Genomic DNA, 23516 nt, shown 5'->3' on the forward strand with positions numbered 1-23516 from the left:
GAAGTAATCCCAAACACTTTGGATAACATTCAAGTGCTTTGTTCTGGGCATTTCATTACCATGTTCAAGAGCTATCCACCTTGTTAAATTTTTAGCCACATTTCAGTTATTTCCACAAATGCAGTCACAGTGTTTTTGATTAGCTTATTTTAGTGGTTTTGCCATTAAAAAATCTCAAAAAATTTTGTTTGGAGCTCTAATGAGTAAAGTGAAAGCGGAGCTACTTTTGTTGCAGAGGGATTAGGGAGCACTGTAGTCACCTCTTCGTCATCCATGACTCCTCCATTAGCTTCTGGGAATGCTCTGTGCAACTGTAAGATTTACAACCCTATTCTGCTTCATGGAATTTTTTTGTGTCACAGTTGTTAATAGTGATATAAAACAATTTTTGTATAAAATATGACTACCGATTTGATAAGATCTTATTATTCTTGGCAATTTTCAGTCCTTCTTTGGTTATGGTAGATATTAAATTAGAAGCAGCTTGGGGCTTGGAGTTGTGATTGAGATGACTCAGGTTGCCCAGAGCAGTTATACAGAGAAGTGGTAACTGATGCCAAGATGGGGCACAATAAAAACACCAACTAGAATGAGGCAGCATTCTGGAACTGCCATTTCAGATGAAGGCAGATGTTCTAGAACATCTTAATGGCTCCAGGATACCATGCTGCATGAAGATCTAAAAGATGGTTCTGAGTAGAAAAGACAGAACAGCCTTGTGCCATGTGGGAAGTATGGGCTGTGGAAAGACAGATACTACATGATGTGGAATATATGTGGAATCTAAAAAAGTTGAACTCATAAAAGCAGGGTGAATGGTTGCTTCCAGGGGCTGAGGATGAAAGAAATGGGAAAATGTTGGTTAAATGGTACAAAGTATCAGTTATGCAGAATGAGTAAATTCTGGGGAATCTAATGAATTAGTCCTTGTGTTCAGTTCAGTTCAGTTGCTCAGTTGTGTCTGACTCTTTGCAACCCCATGGACTGCAGCATGCTGGACCTCCCTGTTCATCACCAGCTCCAAGAGCCTACTCAAACTCATGCCCATTAAGTCGGTGATGCCATCCAACCACTTCATCCTCTGTCATCCCCTTCTCCTTCCGCCTTCAGTCTTTCCCAGCATCAGAGTCCTTTCAAATGAGTCGGTTCTTTGCATCAGGTGGCCAAAGTATTGGAGTTTCAGCTTCAGCATCAGTCCTTCCAATGAATATTCAGGACTGATTTCCTTTAGGATGGACTGGTTGGATCTCCTTGCAGTCCAAGAGACTTTCAAGAATCTTCTCTAACATCACAGTTCAAAAGCGTCAGTTCTTCGGCCCTCAACTTTCTTTGTAGTCCAACTCTCACATCCATACATGATGACTGGAACAACCATAGCTTTGACTAGATGGGCTGCAGTCACCATCTGCAGTGATTTTGGATTAATCCAAGTTAATACATGGTTAACTATGGTAACCATGTACAGCATGGTTGCTGTAGTTAGTAATACTCTATACTGGAAAATTGTCAAAAGATTACATCTTTAATGTTCTCTACATCTTTAATGTTCTCACCACTGCAAAAAGGTGATATTATGTGATGGATATATTGTCTGTGTAACTGTTTCATAGTATATATGTATATCAAAACATTACATTGTACAGCTTAAATTATATATAGTTTTGTCAGTTGTGCTTTTTTTGGTTTATTTTTAATTGGAGGATAATTGCTTTACAATATCGTGTTGGATTCTGCCACACATTAGCTTGAATCAGCCATAGGTATACGTATGTCCCCTCCCATTTGAACCTCCCTTCTACCTCCCACCCTGTCCCACCCCTCTAAGGTTGTCACAGAGCACTGGATTTGAGCTTTTCTTCCAAGGAGCAGGTGTCTTTTAATTTCATGGCTGCAGTTACCATCTGCAGTCATTTTGGAGCCTAAGAAAATAAAGTCTCTCACTGTTTCCATTGTTTCCCCATCTATTGACAGGAAATCATGGGACCTGATGCCATGATCTTAGATTTCGGAATGTTGAGTTTTAAGCCAACCTTTTCACTCTCCTCTTTCACTTTTATCACGAGGCTCTTTTGTTGTTCTTCGCTTTTTGCCATAAGGGTGGTGTCATCTGCATATCTGAGGTTATTATTATTTCTTCCAGCAGTCTAGATTCCAGCTTGTGCTTTATCCAGCTTGGCATTTTGCATAATGTACTGTGTGTCCATCTAGTCAAGGTTATGGTTTTTCCAGTGGTCATGTATGGATGTGAGAGTTGGACTGCGAAGCAAGCTGAATGCCGAAAAATTGATGCTTTTGAACTGTGATATTGGAGAAGACTCTTACGAGTCCCTTGGACTGCAAGGAGATTCAACCAGTCCATCCTAAAGGAGATCAGTCCTGGGTGTTCACTGGAAGGACTGATGCTGAAGCTGAAACTCCAGTGCTTTGGCCACCTCATGCGAAGAGTTGACTCACTGGAAAAGGCCCTGATGCTGGGAGGGATTGGGGGCAGGAGGAGAAGGGGACGACAGAGGATGAGATGGTTGGATGGCATCACCGACTTGATGGGCATGAGTTTGAGTAAACTCCGGGAGCTGGTGATAGACAGGAAGGCCTGGCGTGTTGCGATTCCTGGGGTCGCAAAGAGTCGGACACGACTGAGCGACTGAACTGAACTGAACTGAACTGTGTATATAAGTTAAATAAGCAGGGTGACAATATACAGCCTTGACGTTCTCCTTTCCTAGTTTGGAACCAGTCTGTTGTTCCATGTCCAGTTCTAACTGTTGCTTCTTGACCTGGATACAGGTTTCTCAGGAGGGAAGTCAGGTGCTCTGGTATTCCATCTCTTGAAGAATTTTCCACAGTTTGTGCTTATTCACACAGTCAAAGGCTTTGGCGTAGTCAATAAAGCGGAAGTACATATTTTTCTGGAACTCTCTTTTTCAGTGATCAAACGGATGCTGGCAATTTCATCTCTGGTTCTTCTGGCTTTTCTAAATCCAGCTTGAACATCTGGAAGTTCACAGTTCATGTATTATTGAAGCCTGGCTTGGAGAACTTTGAGCATTACTTTGCTAGCGTGGGAGATGAGTGCAGCTGTGCTCAGAATGTGTTTAAACATTCTTTGGCATTGCCTTTCTTTGGGATTGGAATGAAAACTGACCTTTTCCAGTCCTGTGGCCACTGCTGAGTTTTCCAAATTTGCTGGTAAATCGAGTGCAGCACTTTCACAGCATCATCTTTTAGGATTTTAAAGAGCTCAACTGGAATTCCATCACCTCCACTAGGTTTGTTTATAGTGATGCTTCCTAAAGCCCAGTTGACTTCGCATTCCAGGATGTCTGGCTCTAGGTGAGTGATCACACCATCGTGGTTATCTGGGTCATGAAGATGTTATTTTTTTTTTTTTAATAGTTTTTCTGTGTATTCTTGCCACCTCTTCTTACTATCTTCTGCTTCTGTTAGGTCCATACCATTTCTGTTTGTTGTGTCCATCTTTGCATGAAATGTTCCCTTTGTATCTCTAATTTTCTTGACGTGATCTCTAGTCTTTCCCATTCTATTATTTTCCTCTACAATGTAAAATTGACATTGAAGTCGCTCAGTCGCGTCCGATTCTTTGCAACTGCATGGACTGTAGCCTACCAGGCTCCTCCATCCATGGAATTTTCCAGGCAAGAGTACTGGAGTGGGTTGCCATTTCTTTCTCCAGGAGATCTTCCCGACCAGGGATCGAACCGGGGTCTCCCGCATTGTATGCAGACACTTTAACGTCTGAGCCACCAAGGAAGTCCACAGTGTAAAATAATTACATGCAGTTTAGGGGGTCAAGCAGAGTGATATGGTAAGTCAGTGTGCATCCATGCACATGTTTTCATCTACCCAGCTAGTCTATGTCTTTTGGTTGGTACCTTTTATTCATTTACTTTTAAGGTAATCAATATGTATGATCCTATTATTACCACTTTCTTAATTGTTTTGGGTTTATTTTCTGTAGGTCTTTTCCTTCTCTTATGTTTCCTGCCTAGAGAGGTTCCTTTAGCATTTATTGTAAAGCTTGTTTGGTGGTGCTGAATTCTCTTTAACTTTTGCTTGTCTGTAAAGCTTTTTATTTCCCCATCAAATCTGAAAGAGAGTTCTGCTGGATAGAGTATTCTTGGTTGTAGGTCCTTCCCTTTCATCACTCTAAATACATCATTCCATTCCCTTTTGGCTTGTAGAGTTTCTGTTGAGAAATCAGCTGATAGCTTGATGGGAGTTCCCTTGTATGTTCTTTTTCCCTTGTTGCTTTTAATACTTTATCTCTGTCTTTAATTTTTGTCAGTTTGATTACTATGTGTCTCAGTATGTTCCTCTTTGGATTTAATTTCCTGGACTTGGTTGACTATTTCCTCTCCCATGTTCAGGAAATTTTCGGCTATAATTATCTCTTTAAATATTTTCTCAGATCCTTTCTCTCTTTCTTCCCCTTCTGGGAACCCTGTAATCTGAATGTTGATGCATTAATGTTGTCCCAGAGGTCTCTTAGGCTGTCTTCACTTCTTTTCGTTCTTTTTTCTATATTCTTGTCTGCAGCAGTGATTTCCACCAATCTGTCCTCCAGGTCATTTATCTCTTCTTCTGCCTCAGTTATTCTGCTATGGATTAATTCTGGTGTATTATTCATCTCTGTTTGTTTGTTCTTTAGTTCTTCTAGGTCTTTGATAGACATTTCTTGCATCTTCTCAATCTTTGCTTCCATTCTTTTTCCAAGATCCTGAATTATCTTCACTATCATTATTCTGAATTCTTTTTCTGGAAGATTGCCTATCTCCACTTCATTTAGTTGTTTTTCTTGGGTTTTATCTTGTCCTTTCATCTGGGACATAAATTTCTGCTTTTTCATGTTGATTAACTTTATGTAATATGGTTTTTGTTTTAATTGTGAGATTGTGCTGCTTCTTGCTTCTTCTCTCTGTCCTCTTACGGATGAAATTAGAGGCTTGTGTAAGTTTCTTGCTGGGAGGGACTGATGATAGGAAAAACTGAGTCTTGCTCCTGGTAATCTTGATTCCAGCTTGTACCTCATCCAACCCAGCGTTTCTCATGATGTACTCTGCATATAAGTTAAATAAGCAGGGTGACAGTATACAGCCTTGACGTACTCCTTCTCCTATTTGGAACCAGTCTCTTGTTCCATGTCCACTTCTAACTGTTGCTTCCTGACCTGCATACAGATTTCTTAAGAGGCAGGTCAGGTGGTGTGGTGTTCCTGTCTCTTTCAGAATTTTCCACAGTTTATTGTGATCCACACAGTCAAAAGCTTGGCATAGTCAATAAAGCAGAAATAGATGTTTCTCTCGAACTCTTTTGCTTTTTCGATGATCCAGCAGATATTGGCAATTTGATCTCTGGTTCCTCTGCCTTTTCTAAAATCAGCTTGAACATCTGGAAGTTCACGTTCACGTATTGTTGAAGCCTGGCTTGGAGAATTTTGAGCATTACTTTACTAGCGTGTGAGATGAGTGCAATTGTGCGGTAGCTTGAGCATTCTTTGGGATTGCCTTTCTTAGGGATTGGAATGAAAACTGACCTTTTCCAGTCCTGTGGCCATTGCTGAGTTTTCCAAATTTGCTGGCATATTGAGTGTAGCACTTTCACAGCATCATCTTTCAGGATTTGAAATAGCTCAACTGGAATTCCATTGCCTCCACTAGCTTTGTTCATAGTGATGCTTCCTAAGGCCCACTTGACTTCACATTCCAGGATGTCTGACTCTAGGTGAGTGATCACCTGTCATGATTACCTGGGTTGAGAAGATCTTTTTTGTATCATTCTTCTGTGTATTTTCCACCTCCTCTTACTATCTTCTGCTTCTGTTAGGTCCATACCATTTCTGTCTTTTTTGGGGGGTTTTTAATTGAAGTGTAATTAACATACAAGAACACACACAGGTCCTAAATGTTCAATTTGATTACATTTAGCTTCAAATATTAATGTGATAACTTAGTAAAATCTATGTTAAGAAAGCTCTTTAATAAAAAGTTAATGTTATTTTTGAAAACTGAGTTGATTTGTAGTCAGTGTTGACTTGTATTAACTTAGTGTCAATGTTTCTTCATAAATTTTACTTTTTTATGGCCTTGAGTACCAAAAATTTCTGTACATAGCTTCCATTTATTAGTACATATTACATGTTAACTAATTATTACATGTTAGCTAACTATTACATGTTAACTATTTATTTAACTATTTAACAATTTATAACTAACATATTACATGTTAGGGCTTCCCAGGTGGCTCAGATGGTAAAGTGTCTACCTGCAATGTGGGAGACCTGGGTTCGATCCCTAGGTCGGAAAGATCCCCTGGAGAAGGAAATGGCAACCCACTCCAGTACTCTTGCCTGGAATATTCTATGGATGGAGTAGCCTGGGAGGCTGCAATCCATGGGGCTGCAAAGCATCGGACACGACTGAACGCGTTCACTTTTCTTTCTTTCTTTCTTTCACATGTTAACTGGTATAATCTTGTGTAAGATTATTGAAGGTTGTTTTCTCATATTTCTTTTTATCATATTTGGCTTAATATACTTCTGTTCTTCCTTATACTTTTATCAGAAAGAGAAGATCTGCCATGATCATGTAGGCCTGCTAGTAGATCACTTCTTGTTGTTGTTTAGTTGCTGCTGCTGCTAAGTTGCTTCAGTTGTGTCCGACTCTATGCGACCCTGTGAACAGCAGCCCACCAGGCTCCCCTGTACATGGGATTCTCTAGGCAAGAATACTGGAGTGGGTTGCCATTTCCTTCTCCCATGTTCAGTTGCTAGGTCGTGTCCAACTGTTTGGCGACCCCATGAACTGTAGCCCTTCATGTACCTCTGTCCATGGAATTTCCCAGGTAAGAATACTAAAGTGGATAGCCATTTCCTCCTCCAAGGTATCTTTCCAACCCAGGGATCCAACCATTGTCTTCTGCGTTGGCAAGCAGATTCTTTACCGCTGAGCCACCAGGGAAGCCCCATAAGTTATTTATAAATTTGTTATTTCAAACATATGTTTGTGTTTTAGCTCTGTATCCTAAAGTAAGTTTTGGCAAGTGAATCAGATGGGGAACTATGGGATGAAAGGGAAAATTACAACTATTTCCTCAGCTGATCTGGAAAATAAATTTAACTTAATTCTCTTAGGATCATTAGAGAGAGAGAGAGAATCCTGAACTGTTGCCTTATTGTATTTGGAAAGAGAAGCTGAGATTTTACTTGTGTTTGGCTGAGAAATGCTGAGAGTAGAGGACATCTGTTTTTCCTAAATTAGGACTCTGTTCATCACTAGAAATCTCTCTGGTAGTCTTCTCCTCCCCTTTTTTACTTTAGGTAAGCCTCTTTTTTGTTGCATGTTTCTTTATGTTTGATGTCATCAAACCCCAAGTTCCCCTTTTCAGTTATTTTGAAACATATCATTATATCCATTCATTCTAAATTAATTTAACTCACTTCTGTACAACTTCCAGTGATCACTCCGAACTGTTTTGTAATATACTTTAGCTGGAAAAAAGTGAAAGTGTTAGTGCTCTGTTGTGTCTGACTTTCATTAACCCATGGATGTAGCCTGCCAGGCGTCCATGTCCATCGTCAATGCCCGTAGCTTGCTTAAACTCATGTCCATTGAATGGATGATGCCATCCAATCATCTCATCCTCTGTCGTCCCCTTATCCTCCAGCCTTCAGTTGTCCCCAGCATCAGGGTCTTTTCTAATGAGTCCGTTCTTCACACCAGGTGGCCAAAGTATTGGAGATTCAGCTTCAGCACAGTTCTTCCAATGAACATTCAGGACTGATTTCCTTTAGGATTGATTGGTTTAATCTCCTTACTGTCCAAGGAACTCTGAGGAGTCTTCTGTAACGCCACAGTTCAAAAGCATCAATTCTTTGGCGCTCAGCTTTCTTAATGGCCCAACTCTCACATCCATACATAACTACTGGAAAAACCATAGCTTTGACTAGATGGACATTTGTCAGCAATGTAATGTCTCTGCTTTTTAATATGCTGCCTAGCTTGGTCATAGCTTTTTTTCCAAGGAGCAAGAGTCTTTTAATTTCATGGCTGCAGTCACCATCTGCAGTGATTTTGGAGCCCAAATAAATAAAGTCTGTCACTGTTTCCATTGTTTTCCTCATCTGTTTGCCATGAAGTGATGGGACCAGATGTCATAATCTTAGGTTTTTGAATGTTGAGTTTCAAGCCAGCTTTTTCACTTTCCTCTTTCACTTTCATCAAGATGCTCTTTAGTTCTTCTTCACTTTCTGCCATAAGGGTAGTGTCATCTGCATATCTGAGGTTATTGATGTTTCTCCCAGCAATCTTGATCCAGCTTGTGCTTCATCCAGCCTGGCATTTCACATGATGTGCTCTGCATAGAAGTTAAATAAGCAGGCTGACAACATACAGCCTTGTGGTAAACAAAAAACAAAAAACCTGTTTCCCAATTTGGAACCAGTCTGTTGTTCCATGTCCAGTTCTAATTGTTGATTCGAGACTTGCATACAGATTTCTCAGAAGGTGAGGTACTCTGGTAGTCCCATCTCTTGAAGAATTTTCCACAGTTTGTTTTGATCCACATAGTCAAAGGCTTTGGTTTAGTCAATAAAGCGGAAGTAGATGTTTTCTTGGAACTCTTGCTTTTTCTATGATCCAATGGATGTTGGCAATTTCATCTCTGATTCTTCTGGCTTTTCTAAATCCAGCTTGAACATCTGGAAGTTCACAGTTCATGTATTATTGAAGCCTGGCTTGGAGAATTTTGAGCATTACTTTGCTAGCGTGGGAGATGAGTCCAATTGTGCTCAAAATGTGTTTGAACATTCTTTGGCATTGCCTTTCTTTGGGATTGGAATGAAAATTGACCTTTTTCAGTCCTGTGGCCACTGCTGAGTTTTCCAAACTTGCTGGTATATTGAGTGCAGCACTTTCACAGCGTCATCTTTTAGGATTTTAAGGAGCTCAACTGGAATTCTTTCACCTCCGCTAGCTTTGTCTGTGGTGATGGTTCTTAAGGCCCACTTGACTTTGGACTCCAGGATGTCTGGCTCTAGGTGAGTGATCACACCATCATCATTATCTGTGTCATTAGTATCTTTTTTGTATAGTTCTTCTGTGTATTTTTCCCACCTTTTCTTAATATCTTCTGCTTCTGTTAGGTCCATGCCGTTTCTTTCCTTAATTGTGCCCATCTTTGCATGAAATGTTCCCTTGGTATCTCTTAATTTTCTTGAATTGTTCTCTGGTCTTTCCCATCTTTTTGTTTTCCCCTATTTCTTTTCATTGATCACTGAGGAAGGCTTTCTTATCTCTCCTTGCTATTCTTTGGAACTCTGCATTCAGATGGATATATCTTTCCTTTTCTCCTTTGTCTTTTGCTTCCCTTCTTTTCTCACCTATTTTAAGCCCTCTTCAGACAACCATTTAGCATTTTTGCATTTCTTTTCCTTGAAAATGATTTTGATCACTGCCTCCTGTACAACGTCAGGACCTTACAGTGTATACCTCCGACCATAGTTCTTTAGGCACTCCATCTATCAGTCTATCAGCTCTAATCCCTTGAATCTACCTGTCACTTCCACTGACAAATTAAGGGATTTGATTTAAGTCAGGCCTGAATGGTCTAGTGGTTTTCCCTACTTTCTTCAATTTAAGTCTCAATCTGGCAATAAGGAGTTCATGATCTGAGCCACAGTCAGCTCCCAGTCTTGTTTTTGCTGACTGTGTAGAGCTTCTCCATCTTTGGCTGCAAAGAATATAATCAATCTGAAATCGGTATTGACCATCTGGTGATGTCCATGTGTATAGTGGTCTCTTGTGTTGTTGAAAGAGGGTGTTTGCTATGACCAATGCGTTCTCTTGGCAAAACTCTTTTAGCCTTTGCCCTGCTTCATTTTGTACTCCAAGGCCAAACTTGTCTGTTACTCCAGGTATCTTTTGACTTCCTACTTTTGCATTCCAGTCTCCTGTGTGAAAAGGACATCATTTTTGGGTGTTAGTTCCAGAAAGTCTTGTAGGTCATCATAGAACCATTCAGTTGCAGCTTCTTTGGCATTGGAGGTTAGGGCATAGACTTGGATTACTGTGATATTGCATGGTGGAGTAAAAGGATGTGCACTCATCTTCTCCTGTGAGAACTCCAGAATTGCAACTTCCTGCTGAACAACCATTAACAGGAGAATGTTGGATCCCACCACAAAAAAAAAAAAAAAAAGATAATCAAGATATATAGCCATTAATCCAAATTTTTGGAGAACTTTATGAAGGCTGGGTTAAATCTTCTATTAGCAGACAGAAAATAATAATCATTTGTTGATATCTTATGTCTCTGTGAAGAATTGATACATAATATAATCAAAGGGAAACGACTTAACAGTGATTAGTATTACTAGGTTCAGTGTTTTAAAAATCTTTCTGATTACAGGACACTATCTTTTGAAAGAATACTCTTTAAATTAGGAATCTCTGTGATTGTAGAGATCTTGAATTAAGTAGAACAAACAACCTGAAGAATATAACAAAAGTTGATTTTATGGCATTTATGTTAAAGAAAAGACAATTTTGATCAAATTTGTGATTAATGTTTTCAAAATTAAGTGTATGCACACATCTAATACATACATACACGTGTGTGAGTGTGTTAGTCATTTCAGTTGTGTCTGACTCTTTGTGATCCCATGGATTATAGCCTGCCAGGCTCCTGGGTACATGGGATTCTCCAGGCAAGCATGTTGGATTGGATTGCCATGCCCTCCTTCAGGGGGTCTTCCCAACCCAGGGATCGAACTCTGGTCTCTTGTGTTGCTGGTGGACTCTTTACCATCTGAGCCGTGAGGGCAGCACGTATATACATATCCAAGGCCAGATAATAAAGTTTAAGCACATCTCTGCTTTGTGGTGTCATCATGCTCTTATGCTTCAGTTATAAATGGTGACATCATTGTTCATTCCCCCCCTCTGTTTCAACACTTCCAAATAAAAATAGATTTCTGATTATTTTCTCTACATATGCTCTCGCATGTAGCCCATCTAGTCCCTGAAGCTCTATTTTAAACACTTCTGTAGTAACGATTTCTTAATGATTTCCTTTGCTTTCAGTCTAACCCCGAGCCTCTTGCATGGTCAGCAATGAGGATTCCAAAACAGTTTCAACTTTTAAACTTTATTTATATGTTGTTGTTGTTATTCAGTAGCTAAGTTGTTTCCCACTCTTTGTGAGCCATGGACTGCAGCACGCCAGGCTTCCCTGTCCTCCAATATGTCCTGGGGTTTGCTCAAGTTCATGTCCATTGAGTCAGTGGTGCTATCTATCCTTTTCATCATTCTGCCCTCTTCTTTTGCCTTCAGTCTTTTTCAGCATTGCTGTCTTTTCCAGTTGGCTCTTTGCATTGGGTGGCCAAAGTATTGGAGATTGAGCTTCAGCATCAGTCCTTCCATTGAATATTCAGGGTTGATTTCCTTTAGCATTGACTGGTTTGATCTCCTTGCTGTTCAAAGGAGTCTCAAGAGTCTTCTTCAGCACCACAATTTGAAAGCATCTATTATTTGCTTCAAAAGCCTTCTTTATGGTCCTACTCTCACGTCTGTCCATGACTACTGGAAAAACCATAGCTTTGACTATATGGACCTTTGTCAGCAAAGTGATTTCTTTGCTTTTTAATATTCTATCTAGGTTGGTCATAGCTTTCCTTCCAAGAAGCAGGTGTCTTCTAATTTCATGGCTAGTCACCAGCCATGGTAACTTTATTTATATAGCATTATATGAAGTTTCAAACATATAATAGAAAGAATATTATATGGATTGAACTTGATAGCTCCTTATTCTTTCAGAATAAAATCCAGACTCCAGACCACTGAATATATATCAGTCAGAACTGTCCATACCCTGGTTTCAACTTGCCTTTCCACCTTTATCTCTACACGTAAGGCTGAGTTTAAGTACTCTCTCCTTAGCAGGGCTTCCCTGACATGTTTTCTTTTCAACTCTGACTCTCCTAGCTGCAGGTATGCTCTTTTACTGTATCCTACTCATATTTTTTTCAACAAATATTTATTAAGGCTATACCAAGTTCTAGGCCATTATTGAATTCCTCCTGACAGTTTCTTCTACTAAATTGAGTCTCCATGGCATTAGGAACCACGTCATCTTCATCGTTTGGTCTCTTCTTCCATTTAGCGCCGTGTCTTGCATATAGGTGAAGCTTTGGCTTCTGTTTGCAGGTCTCCTCAGTGTCTAATTTCCGCCCTGACACAAGTGGGCCGAGGTGGCTTTTTGTTTAGGTTCGCTTGTTCCGTAGTGCTGTGGGGAGGGAGAGGCGCTGCAGACAAATGTCACTGGCCTGTGTGGGGAGCCCTCGCAGTGTTCCGGCCACATTAGGTTTGCCCCCGCTCACGGCGTGTGCGCTCTCCCCGTCTACACTGCTTAGGCTCCAGGCTGCTCTCCAGGGAGCGGGCCCTGCGTTGTGTGCACGTCCCAGGCCTAAGCTGCTCAGGTTCAGGTTCTCGGGTATTCCACAAAGGCGCAGACTCGGTTGGGCCTGCGTTTCGTGCCTTCCCCGTCCGAGCAGCTCAGGCCGCCAGGAGCTTGAGGAGAGCAGTCTCTTCAGGTGCAGCGTGACTTTTCCCGTCCCCCGTGAACCTCAGTTTCCGGACGCGCCAATCCAGTGCTCCTTGTGTCTCTTCTGGGGAGCTGATCTCTGACTGTGACCCTCCCGGTGGATGTCAACCATCCAGAGCCTCAGGAAGTCTTTGGTTAGAAACGGGAAGCCTGTTTGGTAGGGGATGCCGTCTCTGGGGCCGAGTTTGCCCCTTTGCGGCTCTGGCTGGCGCCCGCCTCCCCCCCTGCCTCTGGCGGGGGATGGCCCGGTCCACACCTTAACTCTTCTCTGGTATTGCTCCGTTCTTTGTTCTGCGAACGGGCAGGCTGTGCCTTAGGTTAGGGCTTTTTGCAGGTTAATGCTCTCTTGCTATCCCACAATTTAAATTGCTATCTCGCGTAAGCTCCCTCAGATTGCCCTCGGGGCATTCAGGTCAGGTTCTTACCCTAAGCAATGCCGCCCGCTCCTCTCCGTTCAGGTTCAGCCCCTACTTGCTGGTGGCGGATGCAAGCGTCTGGGGTACTTTTCTGCTGGGAGTTGCTTTTAGGCTTGTAATCTGTGGGTTTTATTTATTTTTCCTCCCGGTTAGGTTGCCCTCTGAGATTCGAAAACTTCCCCCAGACCTGCCGGTGAGAGGGTTTCCTGGTGTCTGGAAACTTCATCTATTAAGACTCCCTCCCCGGGACGGATCTCTGTCCCTAACTCTTTTGTCTCTCTTTTTATCTTTTATATTTTGTCCTACCTCCTTTCGAAGACAATGGGCTGCTTTTCTGGGTGCCTGATGTCCTCTGCTAGCGATCAGAAGTTGTTTTGTGGAGTTTACTCAGTGTTCAAATGTTCTTCCGACGGATTTGTGGGGGAGAAAGTGGTCTCCCCGCCCTATTCCTCCGCCATCTTAGCTCCTCTAGGTGAAGCTTTGAAGTCAGTAGTGATCTCAACAGTTGACCTTCAGTTATCTTCAAATAGATCATTACCTAATAAAATTATACACATGAAATTTAGGAAGTCCTTAGAATTAAAATTAAAAAGTTTTTAGGATTACAAATTTCTCTTTTAATTTTTTCTGTTTTTATTTTTAAAGTAAAATAGATTGTTAAAAGTGTGGAAAATATAGATAAGGACAAAAAAGAAGATTAAAATGATTTTTGAAACCTAGAGATAACAACCTAAAACATTTTTATCACTTTGATTTATTCTGTTCACTTGACTCAGTCTCTTCCCCACCCCCACCCCCTTCTGTGTTCCTCTTTCCCACACCAGAAACCACTGTCTTTTCACCAGGATTTTTGGTAAACAGATTTATATATTTCTGTGTAACAGAGTATTCCAAAACATTTGTTTCCTTACAGCTTTTGTGAGTCAGTAGTTTCGGAACAGCTTGGCTTGGTAGTTCTGGCCTTGGGTTTATCATGAGGTTGCAATTAAGATGTTGACTGAGGCGACAGTTGAAGGCTGGATCCGGCTGCCGCGTCGGCTCCCAAGATGGCGCACGCACACGGGCTCTCGTGGGCGGGAGGTCCCGGTGTCTCGCCGCGTGTCCTTCCCCACAGGCCCGGCGTGGATGTTCTGATGACGTAGCAGCTGGCTTCCCCAGTGTGAGTGATCAAGGGTGAGCCAGATGGAAGGCAAGTGTTGTTTATGACATAGCCTCGAAAGTCCCACTTATATCCATTTCTGCAGTGTCCTTCTGTTGGTGGAAATCAGCACTGTTCATCTTAGGAGGAGCCTGGGAAGGGTGTGAATGCCAAGAGGTGTGAAACTGTCTTGAAGGCCAGCGACAGTTGTCTAATCTAGCTCCAGAACTGTGAAACAGAGGGGAAATGAGGAAGCCAAATAGCTTTTAGTTTTTTCCAAATTGAGATTTTGTAGTGTAGAAGTGATTTTGATTTTTTTTTAAGATGACAAAGTATGAGAAACTTAAAGTCTTATAAAAGTATGTGTTCCTAAGTCATACTTTAGTTCTGCCTTCACATATCAGCTTTCAGATTTCTTATGTACTCAGTTATAGGTTGCTGAAATGATAGCAAGCAATGGCTTGCTCAGATATTTCTGAATGTTCAAACTGAACATATCTCCAAAGTTACAGATAGTTCCTTAAACTGTTTCTTGAACTCTCAAACTCTTGATCAACTTTGTCTCACTAAAATGCTAAAAGTTTGCATTTTTTCAAATTGAGGCAGTGGTGAATGTAATATTAATTAGCTTCCTGGTTATTTTTTAGTGAGAAAATCATCTCTAGGTGATCAACACTACCATATCTGACTTTTTCTTAAACTAAAAATTAAATTTATTATTTTGTATCCTAAATCACCATATTTCATGCTACTCAAGATTTTAAACATATTGCTCAGATATTTATATTACTTGAACAAGTCTCTAGAAGCCATAGAAATGATCATTTCTAATGTTATCAGTGTTTTAAAGAAATGTAAACACTTTTTACTGCAACAGTTCATATTGACGTGCACAATTCAATATATTCAATGTTTTCTTTGTATAGGAAAACCATTATGACCATTCTGATCACATTGAATCAAAACTGGGAAGTATATTTTTGTTTCTTTTTTTTTTTTTTGAAAATTTTTTCCATTTATTTTTATTCGTTGGAGGCTAATTTCTTTACAGTATTGTAGTGGTTTTTGCCCTACATTGACATGAATCAGCCATGGATTTACATGTGTTCCCCATCCCGATCCCCCCTCCCACCTCCCTAAAACTGGGAGGTGTATTTTTGATTGCCAGCTATATACTGAACAGTAAAGCAATGTGAAGGTTAGGCAATCAACTGCAACCTCTTTTGTAAGTTGGTATCTATACAAATGGGCTTCCCAGGTGGCGCTAGCAGTAAAGAACCTGCCTGCCAGTGCAGGAGACGTAAGAGACGTGGGTTCGACCCCTGGGTCAGGAAGCATGGTAACCCATTCCAGTATCCTTGCCTGGAGAATCCCATGGACAGAGGAGCCTGGTGGGCTATAGTCCAGAGGGTTGCAAAGAGTTGGACACGACTGAAGCGACATAGCATACACACATGCATCTATACAAATATCTGGTGTTCTATCAGTACTGACTCTGACCCACCTTTTGCAACTGATACTGTAGTTCACAGTTTTCAATATAGTGTCATTCTACTGGAAATAACTTTTTTGTAGCTTGGGATGTCAGTGATAAATCAAAATCATTGATCATTTCTCTTTCAAATAGATTGCTTATAATGACATAAGAACTGCTTGGTTTTTTTCACATTTATTTTTTTCCAACTGTAAAAGAAAAGTATCTGCTAGCATGCACATGTACAATACATAGTATTGTATGCTATTAACATTATATGATGTCCAACTATATCATATTACAAGAATTTTATGCCTTCTACTTTCCCTTTAAACATATCATCGACTTTGTGAATTTTTTAAAAAAGCTTCTAGTTTATGATATTTTTGATATTGAGTATAACTATGAATGCTACCTTTATAGTTTTAGACTTAGCTGTTTTTGATGACAGAGTTCATTGATTTCACACCAAAGAGCATATCTTGCCTTCATTTTGTAAAAGCTTACTTGTTTGCCAGAAAAAAATTACATTTAAAAAAATAATTCAGAAGCTTTAATGCTCATGCCACTATTTGAAAAAAGATTATACCATGATCATGTGAGATGACAGGATGCTAGTTTATTAAAAAACAATTTTCAGATATTTGTCAGGTATTTTTCCATTCACACTTTCCTTTTCCAGGTACTGGCGCATACACATGAAAACTTGTAGATTCATTTACCTTTCATAATGATTGATAGTCTGTATTCTCTTGAAGTGAATTCTGGTATTTCTGGAATTATTTTCACCTCTTTTTTTATGAGTTTGAATTACACATGACAAAATAATAAGGCTTTTGTGGAAATTTGTAATTGATCTTACCTTTTAAGTTTATAATTATACCAGGCTGCCTGTGGATACTTACTTAATAGATGACCGGGACCCTGGTGGTACACAAGCCAAACTTTGAAGGTGTTGCACTGAGTTGTTCCAGGAACAGGTGTTACAATGGCCACAGATCTGATTATTACATAAGTAACAGGTCTGGCTGGTAAAAAATAAAGGAGAGATAAAAATGAAAGTAGAAGTTATTAATGCCTTTGATGACTCTGAAAACCATTGTCTTAACCCACACCAGGCCAGGAAGCAGAGGAGAAGCAATAGAGCAAGGAGTAGGATAGAAAACACAAAATAAACTTCATAACAAGAGGAACTGATGGCGCAGAATAAAGGTGAACCCTACAGAGGAGTGAAAAGACATACCAGCTGGAACTTGTGAGAACATTAAGTGAAGAACAAATCAAGTATTTACTTGAGTAACTTCAAGCACAGGACAGCTTGTCCCATGCTGAAGGTGCTGTATCTGATAGATGATTTGTTATAGTCCAGTGGTGACCCAAGTCCACACCATAACCTCTGTGTAATATATAAAGATTCGGTGAATTCAGAGCTAGGTGTATCAAAGAGGCTGTTATCATCCAATATGGGTATCAGATTTTCTGTAATGAAGGATTATGTCACAATACCTGGAATATAATTGGTTTCAGTAAGTATATTATCTATTTGTGCATAATAAATTATCTCAACGTTTAGCTGCTTAAAAACACAAACATTAATTGCCTCACTGTTTCTATGGGTTAGGAATCTGGGGACAGCTTAGCTGGGGCTTCTGACTTCGGGTCTCTCATGGGCTGCAGTCATCTCAAGGCATCGGTGAGGGAGGAATTGCTTCCAGGCTTCCTTAGGTGGCTGTTGGCAGCCCTCCTTTCCTCACTGAGGGCTGAACCATCTTCTTTGTTGTGTGGACCACTTTATATAGAGGGACTCACAACAAGGCAGGAAGATGTGAACAAGATGGAAGATAGAGTCCTTTGGTATCCTCATTTTGGAAGTGGCATCAACCAATGTTGCTGTAATCTGTTTGTTAGAAGCACTTTACAAGATCCAGTCACCTCCAGGGACATGAGATAGGGCATGAATACCAGTGAGTGGGATTATTGGGGACATTTTAGAAGGCTGCCACAATAAAGATGTTCATGAATGAGTAGATGAATGAAGGAAAACTTAAGAAAAATAGCTTGTACTAGTAAGTTCTCTACAAATATGGATTACTAGAAGAGAATTTGAGCCATAAAACGATAATTAATCTCTGGATAAGACTTGTTTTAGCTTAAAATAGACATCTTGATCAATAAGTACACTAGGAGTTCATCAATATCATAAAAGAAAGACTTTGAAGATATAAGTGCTATTTCCTGCAGACTGTAACTCAACATCTTTTTCTTTAAGATTTTCTTATTTAGTTTTTTGACTGTGGTGGTCTTCATTGCTGTACTCAGGCTTTCTGTAGTTGCAGGGAGCGGGGTTGCCTTTTCATTCCGGTGCATGTTCTTCTCATTGTGGTGGCTTTTCTTGCTGCTGGGCTCAGGCTGTAGGTGTGCGGGCTTCAGGAGTGGCTGCGTGTGGGCTCGTGGTTGTGACTCATAGGCTTAGTTTTTCTCACCATCTTTTAAATGTTGTCAGTTTCTATGTTTACAAAAGGTAGTGACTTTTGATGTGTTTCAGTCATTGGTTCCCAGCTCTCCTGTACATTGGAATCCCTTTAGGAACTAGAAAACCAAACTAAAAAAGAATACCAGGGCTCTATCCCAGGTTCAATAAATCACAGCTCCTAAAGGTGGGGCCCAGACAAGGATATAGTGTCTTAAGAGCTCCTCAGGTGTTTGTAATTTGTCAGGGTTTGGGACCACTGAATTAAGTGGTTCTATTTTTTGGGGAGAGAGGGATTGTGTTGCATCCATAGATCAGATGAGAGGGATTGATATTTTAAAGAAATTGCTTATGTTTGGCTGTGCTGGGTCTTTGAGGCTGCGTGGGCTTTTCTCTAGTTGTGGTGAGCAGGGGCTATTCTGTAGTTGTGGTGTGAGGGCGTCTCATTGCGGTGGCTGCTCTTGTTGTGGAACCTGGGCTCTAGGGCATGCAGGCTTCAGTAGTTTCGGCTCCCGGACTCTAGAGCACAGGCTCAGTAGCTGTGACGCACAGGCTTAGTTGCTCTGCGGCATGTGGGGTCTTCTGGATGGGTGATCAAACGAACCTGTGTCTGCTGCATTGGCAGGCAGATTCTTCACCACTGAACCACCAGGGAACCCCTAAGTGGTTCTTAAAGGAAAGATTCGAGCATGCACCCTTTCTCAGGATTAGTGCAAATTGAGAAAGGAAATAATTTTATTAGCAAGCTTTCTTTATTCAGCATGTTAATTGCGTCTAGTATGTGCATAGCACATGTGGGGGATTAAAATACATATAAGTAGTTTAAAAATGGGACTAAGCATTACTTCGTGGTATATATGTATTTACTATGATTACCTGATAGTCCTCATGTGCTGTGGGGTTTTCGAGAGGGGAGACATGCACACAGGCTACAGTAAGAAGGCTCTTTGGAAGAGATGGGATCAGGTGCGTTAGAGAAGTACAAGGTGAAAGGCAGTAATTTGCTTCACTTGACAGATCTTAGAATCTGACTTGGAGAAATTTGACAGTTTAGCTAGCACTTTGATCTTACTCTGTAGTGGCTATATAAGAAAGGCAATGGAGGAGCTATGAAAATACCACGTTTCACTCCTGGAGAACTTTATCCAGTCGGTCTGAGTGGAGCCTAAGTATTGTAATTTGTAAAAGACTTCCTGTGTTGGCTACTGTGCAACTAGCGTTCAAAAACTGCTATAGGACCACCTAAGGTCCCTGGAAATTTTCGAGGAGGAGGGTTTCAATTCACCCATCTATTAAAAACACATTAGGGTGGCTTTTTATTTTGTTTTTTATGCTATAGGAAGAGGGCAAACAGCAGTGAACAAAATAAAACAGGAAAAAGTCCTTGTTTACACTTAGGGAGTGGACGGCAGCTTATTCTTTTCTGGTAGGGGAAGACAGGCCATAAACTAATAATACACGATGTGGTAAGTAAAAACAAATGTTTGGAGGGAAATAAAGCATGATGAGGGAAACAGGAATGGGCACAGAATGGGGAGAAGGGTCAGAGAAGAGAGTGCTGTTTTATGTCAGGTTAGGGGAGACTTCCCTGCTGGTGGGCATGTGAGCAGAGGCATGGAAGGAGGGAGGGAGTGAGTAGGCAGAGGAGGTCATAAGGGAAACCTCCAGACAGGCAGAGGCCAGTGAAGGTGGATGCCACATTGTGCAGAACGCATACCCATACCCATTTATGTATCGAAGCCTTAATCCCCAGCATGACTGTTTGGAGACAGGGCTTCTAGGAGGTCATGCAAGTTAAATAAGTTGTAAGTGAAGTGAAAGTCGCTCAGTCGTGTCCAACTCTTTGCCATCCCATGGACTATACAGTCCGTGGAATTCTCCAGGCCAGAGTACTGGAATGGGTAACTGCTCCCTTCTCCAGGTGATCTTCCCAATCCAGGAATCAAAGTCAGGTCTCCCACATTGCAGGCAGATTCTTTACTAGCTGAACCAGCAGGGAAGCCCAAGGTCATAAGTATGAGATCCTAATGGGATGGGATTGGTGACCTTTTAAGAAGAGGAAAAAGAAATCTCTCTCCCTGTTTGCCATGTGAGGAACAGCCCAGAGGCCTCTGCAAGCCAGGAGGGGGAGCACTCACCAGAAGCTGAATCCTGATAGACTTGATGTTGGACTTTCTGTCTCCAAAACTTTGAGAAAATAAATTTATGTTGTTTCAGCCACCCAGTCTCCAGTATTTGTTATGGGAGTCCTAGCCAACTAAGACAGCATATTAAAAAAGCAGAGACATTACTAAGCCAGCAAAGATCCGTATAGTCAAAGTATGGTTTTTTGAGTAGTCATGTATGGATGTGAGTATTGGAGCATAAAGAAAGCTGAGTGCTGAAGGATTGATGCTTTTGAACTGTGTTGTAGGAGACGACTCCTGAGAGTCCTTCGACTGCGAGGAGATCCAGCCAATCAATCCTAAAATAAGTCAGTCCTGAATGTTCATTGAAAGGACTGATGGCTGAAGTTGAACCTTCAATACTTTGGCCACCTGAAGTGAAGAACTGACTCATTAGAAAAGACCCTGATGCTGGGAAAGATTGAAGGCAGGAGGAGAAGGGGATGATAGAGGACAAGATGGTTGAATGACATCACCGACTCAATGGACTTGAGTTTGAGCAAGCTCTGGGAATTGGTGGTGGACAGGGAAGCCTGGAGTCCATGGGATTGCAAAGAGACAGACACAACTAAGTGACTAAACTGAACCAACCGAGACCCCAGGAGCAGAGGCTTCAGAGGGGAGAGTATAGGAGATGGAGTGGAGGAGGAACTCAGTCATGTAGGGCTGCAGTCCAGAATAAGGATTTTGGATTTTCTTGAAGGTTGCCATGTGTTCTTTTTGCCTGGGGAAGGAGTTTGGGTAGGGAGGAGGAATCCATTGAATTGTTTCAGGCATAGGAGTGGTATACTTTGATTTACACCTAGAAGGATCAGCTGGCTGCTTTGAGGGAGCATAGTCTTCCTTCCAGGGACATTAGTTATCTTCATAACTGTTGCACATGTGGGAACAGTGTGAAATCATCCAATTCCAGATATAGTTTGAAGGTAGAGTGGAAAGAAATTGCTTGTGAATTAGATGTGGGCGTGAGAGAAAATGGGGCATGAATACTGTGTCTTAAGTGTCTGGTCAGAGAAACTGAAAAAATGGAGTGCTATTAACTAAGATAGGAAGACTGTCAAAGAATGGAAGAATGGGAGGAGGGTGCGATTAAAATTATAAGTTATTTTGAGTTGCTGCTAAACATCCAAATGAAGTAGGTAGTTGGTTTGTAAGACTGGAGTTTAGAGGGGACATTGGGGCTGGTGATAGAAATTTTGGAGTATCATTGTATAGATCAGTAGTTTTCAACCTTGGATGCCGTTTATAATCAGCGTGGGAATTTTCAGAACATTTCTAAACCTGGTCCCACCCCTATATATTCTCATTTAATGTGGGAGTGGGGCTCAGGTATTCCTGTTCTAATTTCGCTAGTGGTTAGATTAAACATTTTTAAAACAACTTTTATTGAGGTATAATTGACACCCAATATACTACACACAAAGTATGCAGTTTGATAAGTTTTGGCACGTGAATACACCTGTGAAACCATCACTACAATTATGATAGTGAAACATATCCATCATCAGCAGAAGTTTCTTTATATCCTATTTCAGTTCTTTCCTACTATGCCTCCCTCCCATCTTCAGTCACTAGGCAACTGCTGATCTGCTTTCTGTGTAGTTTAGCTTGCATTTTCTGGGATTCTATAAATGAAATCTTAACAGTATATATACTCTTCTGTGTGTCTTCTTTAAGTATAACTGTTTTGAGTGTAACTCCTTTAGTATAATTCCTTTTTGTTACCGAGTAGTATTCCATTGTGTGAATTTCTTTTTTTATTCAGCTGTTAATGAACATTTGGGTTGTTTTCAGTTTGGGGCCACCACAAATAAAGCTACTGTGAACATTTGTGTACAAGTCTTTGTGTGGACATATATTTCCTTCTTTAGATAACTATCTTAGAATGGAATAGCTGGCTTGTATGGATCAGATTTCTTCATATATTTCAGCGTGAGGGATTTTGTGTATGCATGGATATATGTGTGTCTTTGAGGAAAACTTCATGCCCAGAAGTTTTTCAGACACTATTTTCATTATTAAAATTAATACTCAGTGTATTAATTTAAATTTAAATATCTAATTTTTTTCTTAAATGTTCATTTTGACAGATCTTATTCAATTTAGAAAATTTAGAAAAGTTTAACTTCTTTTTTCCTAGGTGCAGTTATTTTTAAAAAGCATCACAGGTTAATTTTTTTGTGGAGCCCAGGCTGAGAACCATGAGAACAGATAGTATTTAAAGCCAAGTATTGAATGAGATCACCTAGGATAGTCATTTTTCAAACTTTTGTTTGCAAGCAAATACACATATTCCTGGGGCAAATTCTGAGAATTTGTATTTCTGCAAGGCTCCCAGATGCTGATACCCTCAGCTGAGCCGCTGGGCCATACTTTGAATAGCCCATCCTAGAAGGTTAATGTAGACAGAAGAGATAACCTCAAGGCTGATTCCTGGCCCTTCCAAAGTTTAGAATTTGGAAAGAGGAGTAGAAAATGAGGCGGGGGAAAAAAAATGAGGCGGTATTCTAGAGGCATCTGAAGATGATTATAATTCTGTCAGGAGGTAAAGTGTGATAAACTCTAAAATATTGCTTGAAGAAATGGAGTGAAATTCGAGCTATAGTTGACTAATGGACATGGTAAAATGCTCATTGAAATTCTTTACTTGAAAGAAATGCTTTTGGTAGAGTGGTAGGGACAAAAGCCTGATTGATGACAGCCCATGAGAGAAGGGAGGAAATTAAGTACAGACAAATCATTTAATGCTTACTGTGGAAAAGAGAACAAAGAAATGGGGCAAGCGACTAGAAGGGGATGTGGAAGTAGGGATGGACTCTCTTTTTTTTTTCTTTTTCAGGTAGGAACTATCATAATGTATTTGTATGCTGACAGGAATAACTTAGTAGAGAAGGTAATATGGTTGGAGCAGGAGTGGTGTCCTGGGAGAAGAGATCTTGTTGGCAGATAGAGGCATGACCTTAATAGGATTATGGAGAGGGAAAATTAGACTCTCAAATAGCTTCTCTTGTCTTTCTGAAGTGAGAATCAAGGTCACTCCATGATAAATAAAGAGAACACAGTAAGTTTTGTTCAGCACTCTATCCTCAGTACTTAGAACGGTGATTTGAACATGTGAGGGCTTAGTTAATATTTGTTAACTGAATGAACGTAAGGAAGAGTGACCTTGGACTGGAGGGGAGGAGGCAAGGAGTCAAGTCAGGTAGTATAGAAGGTGGTTGGCTTAGGCCAGAGT

General features: G+C 40.7%; 1 protein-coding gene across 6 annotated transcripts in view; it reads left to right on the forward strand.

The window, feature by feature from the left end:
* Positions 1-23516, forward strand: part of YAF2 (YY1 associated factor 2) — a 79867-nt gene that overhangs the window by 40635 nt on the left and 15716 nt on the right. Inside the window, exon 6 of one of the 6 annotated variants that reach the window (XR_010663064.1) lies at positions 20530-22067. The exons of the other annotated variants lie outside the window; for them this stretch is intronic. The gene's annotated coding sequence lies outside the window, so the exon portion shown is untranslated. Of the gene's footprint in view, positions 1-20529; positions 22068-23516 lie in introns of those variants that run through there. 6 annotated transcript variants of the gene reach the window in all.

This window comes from Muntiacus reevesi, chromosome 4 (genome assembly GCF_963930625.1).
Source record: "Muntiacus reevesi chromosome 4, mMunRee1.1, whole genome shotgun sequence".
NCBI classification, from domain to species: domain Eukaryota; kingdom Metazoa; phylum Chordata; class Mammalia; order Artiodactyla; family Cervidae; genus Muntiacus; species Muntiacus reevesi.